Genomic DNA, 12,126 nt, shown 5'->3' with positions numbered 1-12,126 from the left:
CTTGCTCAACCCTAGACTACTCGCATAACATGCGAGCCGGCTACTAGCCATTTGACGCCTAGCCACAACTAGCAACAAATTCCATTTTTACTCCATTTTTTTTCTTTTTCATGCCTTTACCACTAAGAACCTATTATCAAATTCTAAGCATAATAAATAGATTATCCTTGAAAATAATCAGATCATAACAACAATCTAGCCCTTAAGCATTCTCTAAGACTTAGTGAAAATACAAGTGCTTCTAGCATGCATATCAACCTACACAACTTAATATCACTTTAATGCTATCACTACACTCGCATCAATATCACAATTCAGTCGATAAATCATTGCAAAAGGGATCATGGTATATGCATGAACTATATGACATGACAAACAAATAAAGCTATATAAAAAAACTATATGGCAAAAATTATGCAACTATATGAACTAACTATCATGAATATGCAGCTATATGACACACACAAAATATTCCTTAACTACCACCCCCAAACTTAAAATCTTCACTGTCCCCAGTGAAGGTAGTAGAAAGGAACACAGGGTATACCTACTCGGAGTCATCATCATCATCACCCTCAGTGGGTGGAGTATCAGGCGGCGGGTATGCAGAGTCCTCACCAAAAACTGGCCACTGGATATCAGCTCCAAGGCCTCGAAAAGCAGTCCCTAACGCAAGAGTGAGCTCCTGAGCAAACCTGCTCTGCGTCTCATACATGGCATCCATCCGCCGTGAAAGCCTCCTATACTGGGCATCACCCATCCCAGCACCCTCCTGAGCTCTCGAAGAACCAGCCTCACCACGCCCTGGCCTAGCCATAGTAGCACCTCGTGCTGGACGTCCTCCTGGAAGACGATAACCCAGCCCATGCTCCTCAGGCTCACCACCGGTCCACTCCTGCATCCCATTCAGAGTGCCAGAATCTATCGGAGCTGCTGGCAACTGCAACTGCTCATGAGCCGGCCAGTTCACTCCTACTGCTCGGCATAGCTTTGTAACCGTGGATGCATGAGGGATGTTCATATGCTTTGCTCCCCTCAAAAACTTCAGAATTCCTTGGTAGATAAACTCACCAAGGTCCACATAGTATTCCTCATTCAGAATTCCCCACAACAACTGTGCTCTCTCAACTGTGACCTCGTGTGCATGTGAAGAAGGCAAAATATTAGAACATATAAATGCATTCCATGCACGGGCATACCTGTTCATGGCGATCGCCGGAAAGTGACGATACTCATTATTGGCTGGACTGCGGTTCCAAACTGTGCCCGGTCGACAGAGAGTCGCACAAATCAAATCCAAGTCAAAATCCTCAGCAGTCTTTTCATTCCAGTTCTCCTCCTCGGGCTTCCTCTCTCGCTGTCCAATCACACGGCGAATCGCCGCAGGATGATAATCAACCGTCAGCCCACGAACTACAGAAAACCCATTCTTTTCAGCCTTCGCGTTCGCGTAGAACTCGCGAACCACACTCATCGGTACTGCTTCGGGTGACTCACAAAAAGCTATCCACCCCTTCTCTGCAATCATGGGCAACAACTCACCATCCCTCCCTGATGGTAAAAACCCCCTCTCCTTCAGAATCAGCTTCCCCAACAGCCTAGTGTACTCCTCCTCCGCAGCTCTGTCAGTTAACCGAGGCCTTGCAGCAGTACCCCTTGATGAATCAGCAGTAGGAACTGTGCTGCTGCTGTCAATAGTGCGTGCTCTCTTGGGTGCCATTGATTTGTGAATAAAAGTGTGTACGAACTGATTTTTGATGTTTATGAGAGGGTTTAAGTGTAGGAAGTGTGTGGGAGATATGTAGGATAGGTGTATGTATATATAGGGTGTGGAGTAGGTTAAATTAGATTAGGAGTGGGGTTGAGGGATAAAATCATGGGGTAATGGGAAAAGAATTCGTGGGTTTATGGGCTGTGATGGGTTTTTGTGTTTTTGTTTTTTTTTTTTTTTTCTGAACTGCAAAAAAAATTTTCTGGAACTCGACCCCTGCGCGGCCGCTCAGCATTTCTGCGCGGGCGCGCAGCAAGCTGCGCGGCCGCTCAACATAGCTGTGCGGGCGCGCAGAGGGTCTCTGGAAAAAAAATTTTGCAGCCCCTGTTTTCTGATTTTTTTGTGTTTTTGGATAGGTTATTAACTTCTAAGGGTTCCTGTAACAACAATTCATGGGTTGCCTCCCACGCAGCGCTTCTTTTTCGTCATTAGCTTGACGTTTCGTACCTTTCTCAAGTAGTCAATAAAATGGCACTAACCACCTCTCGGTTTGCCATGTCCCCATAGTAGTGCTTCAACCGCTGACCGTTAACCTTGAATGCTTGGTCCGAATCATTCTCAAAAATTTCCACCGCTCCATGTGGAAACACAGTTTTGACAATAAAAGGTCCAGACCAACTTGATTTCAACTTCCCAGGAAAAAGTCAGAGCCGAGAGTTGAATAAAAGAACTTGTTGCCCCGGCACAAATAACTTAGGATGTAGCTTCCTATCGTGCCACCTCTTCACCTTTTCCTTATACATTTTGTTATTCTCGTACGCTTACAGTCGAAATTCATCAAGTTTATTAAGCTGAAGCATTCTTTTCTTACCAGCTGCATCTAAATCCAGGTTCAATTTCTTTAATGCACAATAGGCCTTATGCTCAAGCTCCACCGGTAGATGACATCCCTTACCGTACACCAACTGAAACGGTGACATCCCAAGTGGAGTTTTGTATGCTGTTCTGTAAGCCCAAACAGCTTCATCGAGCTTTAAAGACCAATCCTTCCTTGACGGACAAACAACCTTCTCTAGAATGCGCTTTATCTCTCTGTTAGACACTTCCGCTTGACCATTTGTTTGCAGATGATAGGCAGTAGCTACTCGATGATTCACATTATAACGCTGCATCATAGAAGTGAACTTACGGTTGCAAAAATGCGATCCTTCATCACTTATGATTACCCGAGGCATTCTAAACCTTGTGAAAATTTGCTTATGAAGAAAATTTAGCACTGCCTTTGCATCATTTGTCGGTAAAGCTTTAACTTCGACCCATTTTGAGACATAATCGACTGCCAGCAAGATGTACTGATTATTACAAGACGAGATGAAAGGCCCCATGAAATCGATTCCCCATACATCAAAGACCTCGACTTCAAGCATCACATTTAATGGCATCTCATCCTTCCTTGACAAATTTCCCACTCTTTGGCAATGATCACACCTTAAAACAAACTGATGAGCATCCTTGAACAAAGTAGGCCAGAAAAAACCTGCTTGCAGAATACGAGCTGTCGTCTTCTCACCTCCATAGTGTCCACCATAAACCGTGGAATGGCAGTCTCGTAATATCCCCTCCGTCTCACAGAACGGGATACATCTCCTGATGATCTGGTCAGCTCCCTGTCTAAACAAATATGGTTCATCCCACATATACCACTTCACCTCATGCAGAAACTTCTTCTTTTGAGCAGATGTCAAATTAAGCGGCATTATATTGCTGACAAGATAGTTTACAATATCTGCAAACCATGGTTCTTCCTCCTGAATTGCAAACAACTGCTCATCCGGAAAAGATTCATTGATTAACGTCCTATCTTGTGAAGTAGAATCGGGATTCTCCAACCTAGAGAGATGGTCAGCTACTCGATTCTCAGTACCTTTTCTATCTTTGATCTCTAACTCAAATTCTTGAAGTAAAAGCACCCAACGAATGAGTCTCGGCTTCGAATCCTTCTTAGAAACCAGATAGCGAATAGCTGCATGATCAGTGAATATTGTTACTTTCGTACCAAGCAGATAAGATCGAAATTTCTCAAAGCCAAAGACTATAGCCAAAAGCTCCTTCTCAGTAGTGGTGTAGTTCAATTGGGCCCCATTTAAAGTCTTACTTGCATAGTAGACCACATGGAAGAGATTTTTCTTGCGCTGTCCCAGAACTGCACCTACCGCATAGTCACTCGCATAACACATCATCTCAAACGGTTCTGTCCAATCTGGTGCTGTAATAACTGGTGCCGTGATCAAACTCTCCTTGAGAGTCTCGAATGCTGCCAAACATTCATCATCAAATTTGAAAGGCACGTCTTTCTCAAGTAAATTGCACAACGGCTTAGATATCTTTGAAAAGTCCTTGATGAATCGCCGATAAAAACCCGCATGACCAAGAAAACTACGGATTCCTTTCACAGAATTGGGTGGGGGAAGATTTTCAATGACTCCCACATTGGCCTTGTCCACCTCCAGACCTTTGCTAGAGACCTTATGCCCAAGGATAATGCCTTCACGCACCATAAAATGACATTTCTCCCAATTAAGCACCAAATTAGTTTCCACGCATCTTTTGAGTACGGCGCATAGATTATTCAAACATTCATCATATGAGTGTCCAGAGACGGAGAAGTCATCCATGAACACTTCGACGTTATTTCCAATCATGTCAGAGAATATAGCCATCATACATCTCTGAAAGGTGGTCGGGGCGCCACATAACCCAAACGAAACTCTACGAAAAGCAAATGTGCCAAATGGACAAGTGAAGGTAGTCTTTTCCTGATCCTCTCGTGCAATACAAATCTGATTATACCCGGAATAACCATCCAGAAGACGAAAATACTCATGTCCCGCCAATCTGTCAAGCAATTGATCAATGAATGGGAGAGGGAAGTGATCCTTCCTTGTGGCTTTGTTCAATTTTCTATAATCCATGCATACTCTCCATCCTGTAACTGTTCGAGTAGGGATGAGCTCATTTTTTTCATTTGCGACCACAGTGATACCTTCTTTCTTAGGTACACATTGCATGGGGCTCACCCACGAGCTGTCAGAAATAGGATAAATGATGCCTGCATCTAGCCATTTCAGAATTTCTTTCTTCACCACCTCCTTCATGATCGGGTTCAGTCTTCGCTGCTGTTCCACAGTTGGCTTACTACCTTCCTCTAGCAGAATTTTATGCATACAATATGAAGGACTTATCCCCTTGATGTCTGCTATGGTCCATCCTATAGCCGATTTGAATTCTCTCAAAATCCTTAAGAGCTTGTCTTCCTCACTACCTGAAAGGTCAGCTGAAATAATAACAGGTAACGTAGATGAATCACCTAAAAAGGCATACCTCAAGTGTTCAGGTAATGGTTTGAGCTCCAAGGTAGGTGCTTCCTCTATTGATGGTTTGAGCTTCCCTTCAGCATTCTTAAGGTCAGAAGTACCAAGAGATTCAAATGGTATATCGAGCTTTCGCTTCCATGGAGAAGCGTTCAGATATTGTAATTGCTCGTAGCTATCTTCATCATCGCTGTCAAAATCCCCCACTAAGGCCTTTTCCAATGCATCAGACATTAGCATGTGCTCGAGTTCCGAAGTAACTGCGGAATCAATCACATCCACTTTTAAGCACTCCTCATCTTCTGTATGGAATTTCATTGCCTTGAATACGTTGAAGGTCACATCCTGATCTTGGACCCACATAGTAAGTTCCCCTTTTTGCACATCTATCAAAGTACGGCCAGTAGCCAAGAAAGGCCTCCCCAAGATTATGGGAATCTTCTTATCTTCCTCAAAATCCAGAATAACAAAATCTGCAGGAAAGAAGAGCTTATCCACCTTGACGAGCACATCCTCAACTATGCCCCTTGGGTAAGTAATGGAACGGTCAGCCAATTGTAGCGACATGTATGTGGGTTTTGGATCAGGCAAATCCAGCTTTTTAAAGATCGACAACGGCATCAGATTAATGCTTGCTCCCAAATCACAAAGGCACTTGTCAAAAGTTAGATTGCCAATGGTGCAAGGAATGGTGAAGCTTCCTGGATCTTTTAGTTTTGGTGGTAACTTTTGCTGCAGAACAGCGCTGCATTCTTCCGTGAGAGCAACGGTTTCAAGGTCATCCAGTTTCACCTTCCTTGAAAGAATAGTCTTCATAAACTTCGCATAACTAGGCATTTGTTCCAGAGCCTCAGCGAAAGGTATATTGATGTGAAGTTTCTTGAACACCTCCAGAAACTTCCCAAACTATCTATCCAGCTTTTGTTGCTGCAATCTCTTAGGAAAATGTGGTGGAGGATAGAGTTGTTTCTCCCCTGTATTAGCCTCAGGCAGAGTGTGTTCAACAGTAGTCTTCCTTGGTTCCGCCGCTTTCTCCTTTTGCTTAGATTCTTCATCTCTAACTTCAGCTTCGACTTCTTTTGCCTTTTCAGCATCAGCTACTTTTCCAGACCTTAAGGTGATAGCCTTGACTTGCTCTTTAGCTTCCTTCCTGCCTGGTACTTCCGTGTCACTGGGAAGAGTGCCAGGTTGACGATTGAGCACTGCATTGGCTAATTGACCGATTTGATTTTCCAAGGTCTTGATAGAAACCGCCTGACTCTTGCATAACAGTTTAAGTTCCTCAAAATCAGCACTAGTAGGTGCAGCTGCACTTCCATGTTGAGGATACGATTGCCTTGTAGCATACTGTTGTGGTTGCTGGAATCCAGGTGGGTTAAACTGTTTACTTACTCCTTGCTGATATGTTGGCTGAATAGCATTCTGATTATTCCCCCAGCTGAAATTTGGATGATTTCTGTTGTTAGGATGATAGGTCGCTGGCACAGGCTGCTGTTGTCGCTGATAATTATTCACATACTGAACAGATTCGTTGACAAGAGAACACTGATCCGTAGCATGAGAACCTGCACAAAGCTCATAAACCATAGTTATTTGATTAACTCCATACGTAGCCAAAGAATCAACCTTCATTGATAGCGCTTGGAGCTGGGCTGCAATAGCGGTGGCTGCATCAACTTCCAGAATACCTGCTACCTTACCTGATGTCATCCTCTGAGTTGGGTTTTGATGCTCATTTGCAGCCATTGTCTCTATAAGATTATACGCCTCAGTATAGCTTTTAGCCCATAAGGCTCCTCCAGCTGCTGCATCGAGCATGGGTCGAGATTGGGCCCCCAAACCATTATAAAAACCAGTGATTACCATCCAATCCGGCATTCCATGATGTGGACATTTTCTCAACATTTCCTTGTAGCGTTCCCAAACCTCGCACATAGATTCTGTAGGTTGCTGCGCAAACTGAGTAAGAGCACTCCTCATAGCAGCAGTCTTTGCCATTGGATAAAACTTCACCAGAAACTTTTGCGCAAGATCTTGCCACGTAGTGATGGACCCAGCTGGTTCAGAATGTAACCAGTCTTTAGCCTTATCCCTCAGTGAGAATGGGAAAAGCCTCAACTTGATAGCCCCATCAATCACGCCATTATACTTAAAAGTGCTGCAGATCTCGACAAAATTTCTTATGTGCATGTTGGGGTCTTCAGTTGCCGCTCCTCCAAAAGAAACAGAATTCTGCACCATCTGAATAGTGCCCGGCTTGATTTCAAAGGTGTTAGCTTGAATAGCCGGATGAAGGATGCTTGACTGAATGTCATCAATTTTAGGCCGAGAAAAATCCATAAGAGCTGGATCAGCTTGAACAATACGATCTCCCATGTTTACTGGTTCTTTCTGCTCAGTTCCTGAATCCGAATCCTCAAAATCTAACTTCTCCGGAATATCAAGAACTTCGTCTGTCTCCTCAGCTGTATCTAAAGTCCTCTTGCGAGCACGAGAACGAGTTTGCATAAACGCTTGCTAAAGTACCTGAAACACAACCGAAAAGAGTAAGTAACTACTACGTCCTAATCACTGAGTCCTAATGACCAATGATGGTAAGTACATAAACTAAACAAATACGCCGAGTCCCCGGCAGCGGCGCCAAAAACTTGTTAGGGCGAAAACATGCACTAATATTCACGCAAGTATACGCGTTCGCAAGTAATATAGAATACTTTCTAGTTCGTTCCCTCAGAGACTCAGACTAAGTTATTGTCTAATTAAACTCACTCACCAATGTATGATTACTTCTCAATGTTAAGATAACACTTAAAATTGTTGATTCAATATTAACTATAATTAACTACTTAATTAACCACTTAACTAACACTTCAATTTATCAATAATAAAACACTCATGAGATCACAACTTCATTATTACTTCCTTCTATAGCCATTGTTATTACCTTTAGCATGTGACAGTGATGATATTAACCGAATAACACGAAACTGATAAAAGCCAACTTTCATTGTACTAATACCATTCTACCAAGCATCCACAATTAAGATAGAAGTTGAATAGTCATCAATTATGTTGAGTTCCTATATGTCTACAGAAATTGACAACACAACGATTTAAGCACAAGTTATTCCTTTTGATTACATAGGGCAAATAAAACTGTTAGAGTTACCCACTAATCATGCACAACGTACATGAACCTATGCTAGCATGGCAAGTTCTAAATCTCAAGATCCACCATCGCTTCACAAGAGAGTAACACCCTATCTTATATGTTCGCGACGCACATAAGACGAATACGCACAACCAATACTAGATATCATGCAATCATCACACACTAAAGTTTAAAACAATTAACTAAAGAATTCCATAATAAATCCGTTGCAACCCCATGATCACGATTAGCCCATAATAGAACTTATCGCCATCATGGGTTCATATGAAATCATGATAAACAAACACAAGAAAATAATAACTAAACTAATTATATTAAAACAGAGTACGTCACAAGAGTAAATAAGTCAAAGCAAGAAAACTAGCATCCAACGTTACAACGAAACAAGAATCACAAGAATATATGCTTCCTCTTCGTTGCGGTGTGCTAAATCGGTCTTCTTCCTTATCTCCTTCGCTTCTTGCGCCAAACACAATCTAAAACATAATCTCCTTCCTTTCTTCTATGAAAACGTCTCAAATCTACTTATATAATAGTCCCATAAAACTCAGATTACATAGAAGTTGGAAGCCAAACAGAAGTAGAAGTCTAAAATAATTCAGCTTTTCCCCGACCCTGCGCGGCCGCTCAGCATTTCTGCGCGGGCGCGCAAGGCTGCTGCGCGGCCGCTCAGCATTGCTGCGCGGGCGCGCAGGACCCTACTGGAAAAAATCCAGGTTTGCTCCGTTTCTTCACCGTAATCTGCCCGTTCTTTTCCTCTCGCGATGGTGAACACATGCCAAGGCTTATTCTTGATGATTCCTCCTCCGAAATGCAACTAATACCCTGAAATGCATAAACACTAGAAAAACGCATCAAATACACAAAATACTTGATTTCAAGACACCAATTTAAGCCATTTTAAGACGTTCTAAGTGGTATAAAATGCCACTTATCACCATGCCACCCACAGCTGGTGATGATGTTAATTATCAAACTGGTGGTTCTGAGGATATATTTGGGGATGAAGATGATAATGAAGGAAAGTTCATGGACATAGGGGAGAAGCAGGCCCTAGCTCAAGATCAAACATTCCATCTTGGGTGTTTTCCAAAGCATGTGATGAGCACCATTTCTAATACACTATTTCTCACATCATTCAGCAAACTTATACATCCCTTTAAACTACTACAAATTCCAACACCAAGAGACTTCTACAAGCACATCTGAACTCTCTCCTACTACATCAAATTCAATCTCTCAAACAAAATCTAGATGTCACTGAACTGAAGACAAAAATTGATCAAGTCAAGAAGGATGTTATTGAGAGATTGGAGGCTAAGTTTCCTAACACAACCATGCTAGACATCAACTGACAACTTAGGAAAAATTCTGATCTATCCAGCAAGGTGGATTCCTTAGACATAAGGCTCAAAGCCCTGGAAACATCAATTACTGAAATCCATCTACATCAAGCCCAACAAACTCTGCTACTTCAGAAACTGGTGGCTGCACAAACTTCCACCTCCACTTAACTTGATGTTAACCAAAAGGGGGAGAAATACTCAATTATTTCAGTTAGCCAGGGGGGTCAACAAGTGAGGGGGAGAAAGTGCTAAACATACAAGTTAGTAAGGTGACTATTCCAGGGATTGCTTTCACTAAGCCACCAGCCCTGGACAACATTGATTTGATCAACATAGCTGCTGCTTAGTTGAAGTCCAATGAAAAATTTAAACAACTCGATGTAGTAGAAGTTGAGCAAGAGCTAGATGCCAAATGGAGATAGCTTGATGAAAATATCAAGAAGAAATTTGGTCCAATTGAGAAGCAAGACAAGGTCTTTTCTCACTTCTTCCAATTGAGACAAATTTCAACTAATGAAATGAGCCTAGGGAATATGGAAAGGGGTCAACCCTCATTAATCAAGTCTCCAAAGGCCAGTGTGATCTTTCAACCAAAAAGGAATTATCCAAAGAATTCAGACAAAAATCCACTGGACCTATCTTATGAAACCCCTAGGCCAGATGAAAAGAAGCTGCGATAATTTAAATAAACTAAGAAAAAACACAACAAAAATAGCATTGAAATCGATTTTTATTGACCAATCAGAACTACCTCCCAGGATCTATAATTGCCTTAAAAGGTCCAATATATATACATTATTGGACCTTTTGAATAACAGTCAAGAAGACCTTATGAAAATTGAACATTTTCGCATAAACGATGTAAAACAGATATTGGGTATTCTAGAAAAGCATTTCTCAATTGATTTTCCGAAAAAGTAAAAAAAAGGGTTTTGAATCTTTAGCATGCAAGGTCTATTGCCTTATCTAAAGATCCCAGAGACACAGTGTCAAAGAAATGAATTGTTAAGTTCTACATGAATGGTAAACTAATCTATGTAGTGGCTGGACATCCATAGTTTGCAGAGGCTAAGAAAGAAGAAAAGGTGAGGCTTAAACAACAACAAAAGCAATCACCTTTAGAAGCCAAGAACTAGCTAAAAATCCTGCAACCACAGAAGTTACATTGCCTGTTGTGACAACTGAAAATCTGGATGAAGGAAAGAAGTAAGAACCAAAGAAGATAAAGAGGAAGTTTAGATACAAAATCCATGCAAAGAGGAAGATAGATTTTAATGAAGATAAGGAAGACTACATGCCAACCCAATCTACAACTCAAGTTAATCAGTCATACCCACTGTGAAGGAGGTTGAATTCAAGGTTGATCCTAATATCACCTTTCATGGTGAACCTGTTGTTCCTAAGGATGAACCTATAGATTGGGACAGCTTGCCTCTTCCTGATCTAAATCTTCCAATCTTTTCCAAACAAAGGAAGACAAAGAAGAGAGTAGTCAAAATAGTCAAGCCTGCCAAGCTTCAATCCAAGCAAGTGGCCAAACCCAATCCTAATGTCAACAAGGGAGATCTACTCTACATATGTGACATCAAAGAATTTTTAGGCATAAACCTCTATCTGGATGAGCTAGAAGAAGTCAGATCTACTGATGCCTACAAGCACCTTCCAGAGAGACTAGTCTTCAGGTACAAGTGTCACACCCCCAACTTAAATAGAGAAATAAATATAGTTATTACATCATTTTAATGAAGGATACACAACCAATCCAAGATCTTACAGTTTAGGGTTTGGAACAGCCCATCACTACCAGCTATTACATTTGATTACAAATACCGAATCCTCACAGCTATTATTACTTATTCTACCTGAGCTCGAACATAAGCATCAGCATCACAGGTCTTACGGGCAGTCTGCTTGAATATAACCATAGCTGCTAGCTGTAATATCAGGGTAAAGCAAGAAGTGAGCCAAAAGCTCAACAAGTGCTAACAGTACAACGCAAAACATAAATCGAGATATACCTTTAGGAATGACAATGGAAAGACATAATCAATGATAACGAGAGATAAAACTTATGTGAGTTGGCATCATTTTGCTTGCATCAAAACAAATTTTAAAATCATTCTTAGTCAAAATCATTTTATGACGCTACGGATTACAGCCGGTGATCAGCCGCGAAGTAATCCCGAACCTCGTTGGGTTCTAAAACATTATTGGGAATCCCTAGGCAACTTTTAAGCCTAATATAAGTGTGGAAAGGACTCGCGTCTCAGTCCAGATCCACCATTCAAGAAAACATTTATCCCCCTTTGGGACTGAAAATCCATATTTTATTTATTTCAAAAGCTGATGCCGAATTGTAACAAAATCTCTTTTAACAGTAAATATTTTTATTAAGGAATTATAGATCAACTCGAAACACGGGAAACAAGGTACTGAATATCAGAGCCATGATTCACAAAACTATTCTATATTCAAGTAATTGAATGGTTTTCATATATCAAAGATTGGACAAGAGGATTTAGTGAG

At 41.5% G+C, this 12,126-nt stretch overlaps 1 non-coding gene across 1 annotated transcript; it reads left to right on the top strand.

Annotated features, from left to right (window-relative positions):
• Positions 1–6,958: 6,958 nt before the first annotated feature.
• Positions 6,959–7,065, top strand: LOC141709807 (small nucleolar RNA R71). The gene has a single exon (XR_012570365.1). It is a non-coding gene; the product is annotated as a small nucleolar RNA R71 (small nucleolar RNA).
• Positions 7,066–12,126: the final 5,061 nt, after the last annotated feature.

Source organism: Apium graveolens, chromosome 2 (assembly GCF_009905375.1).
Source record: "Apium graveolens cultivar Ventura chromosome 2, ASM990537v1, whole genome shotgun sequence".
Taxonomy (NCBI): domain Eukaryota; kingdom Viridiplantae; phylum Streptophyta; class Magnoliopsida; order Apiales; family Apiaceae; genus Apium; species Apium graveolens.
The sequence above is the reverse complement of the archived record's forward strand: the minus strand, read 5'-3'. Positions and strand labels throughout refer to the sequence as shown.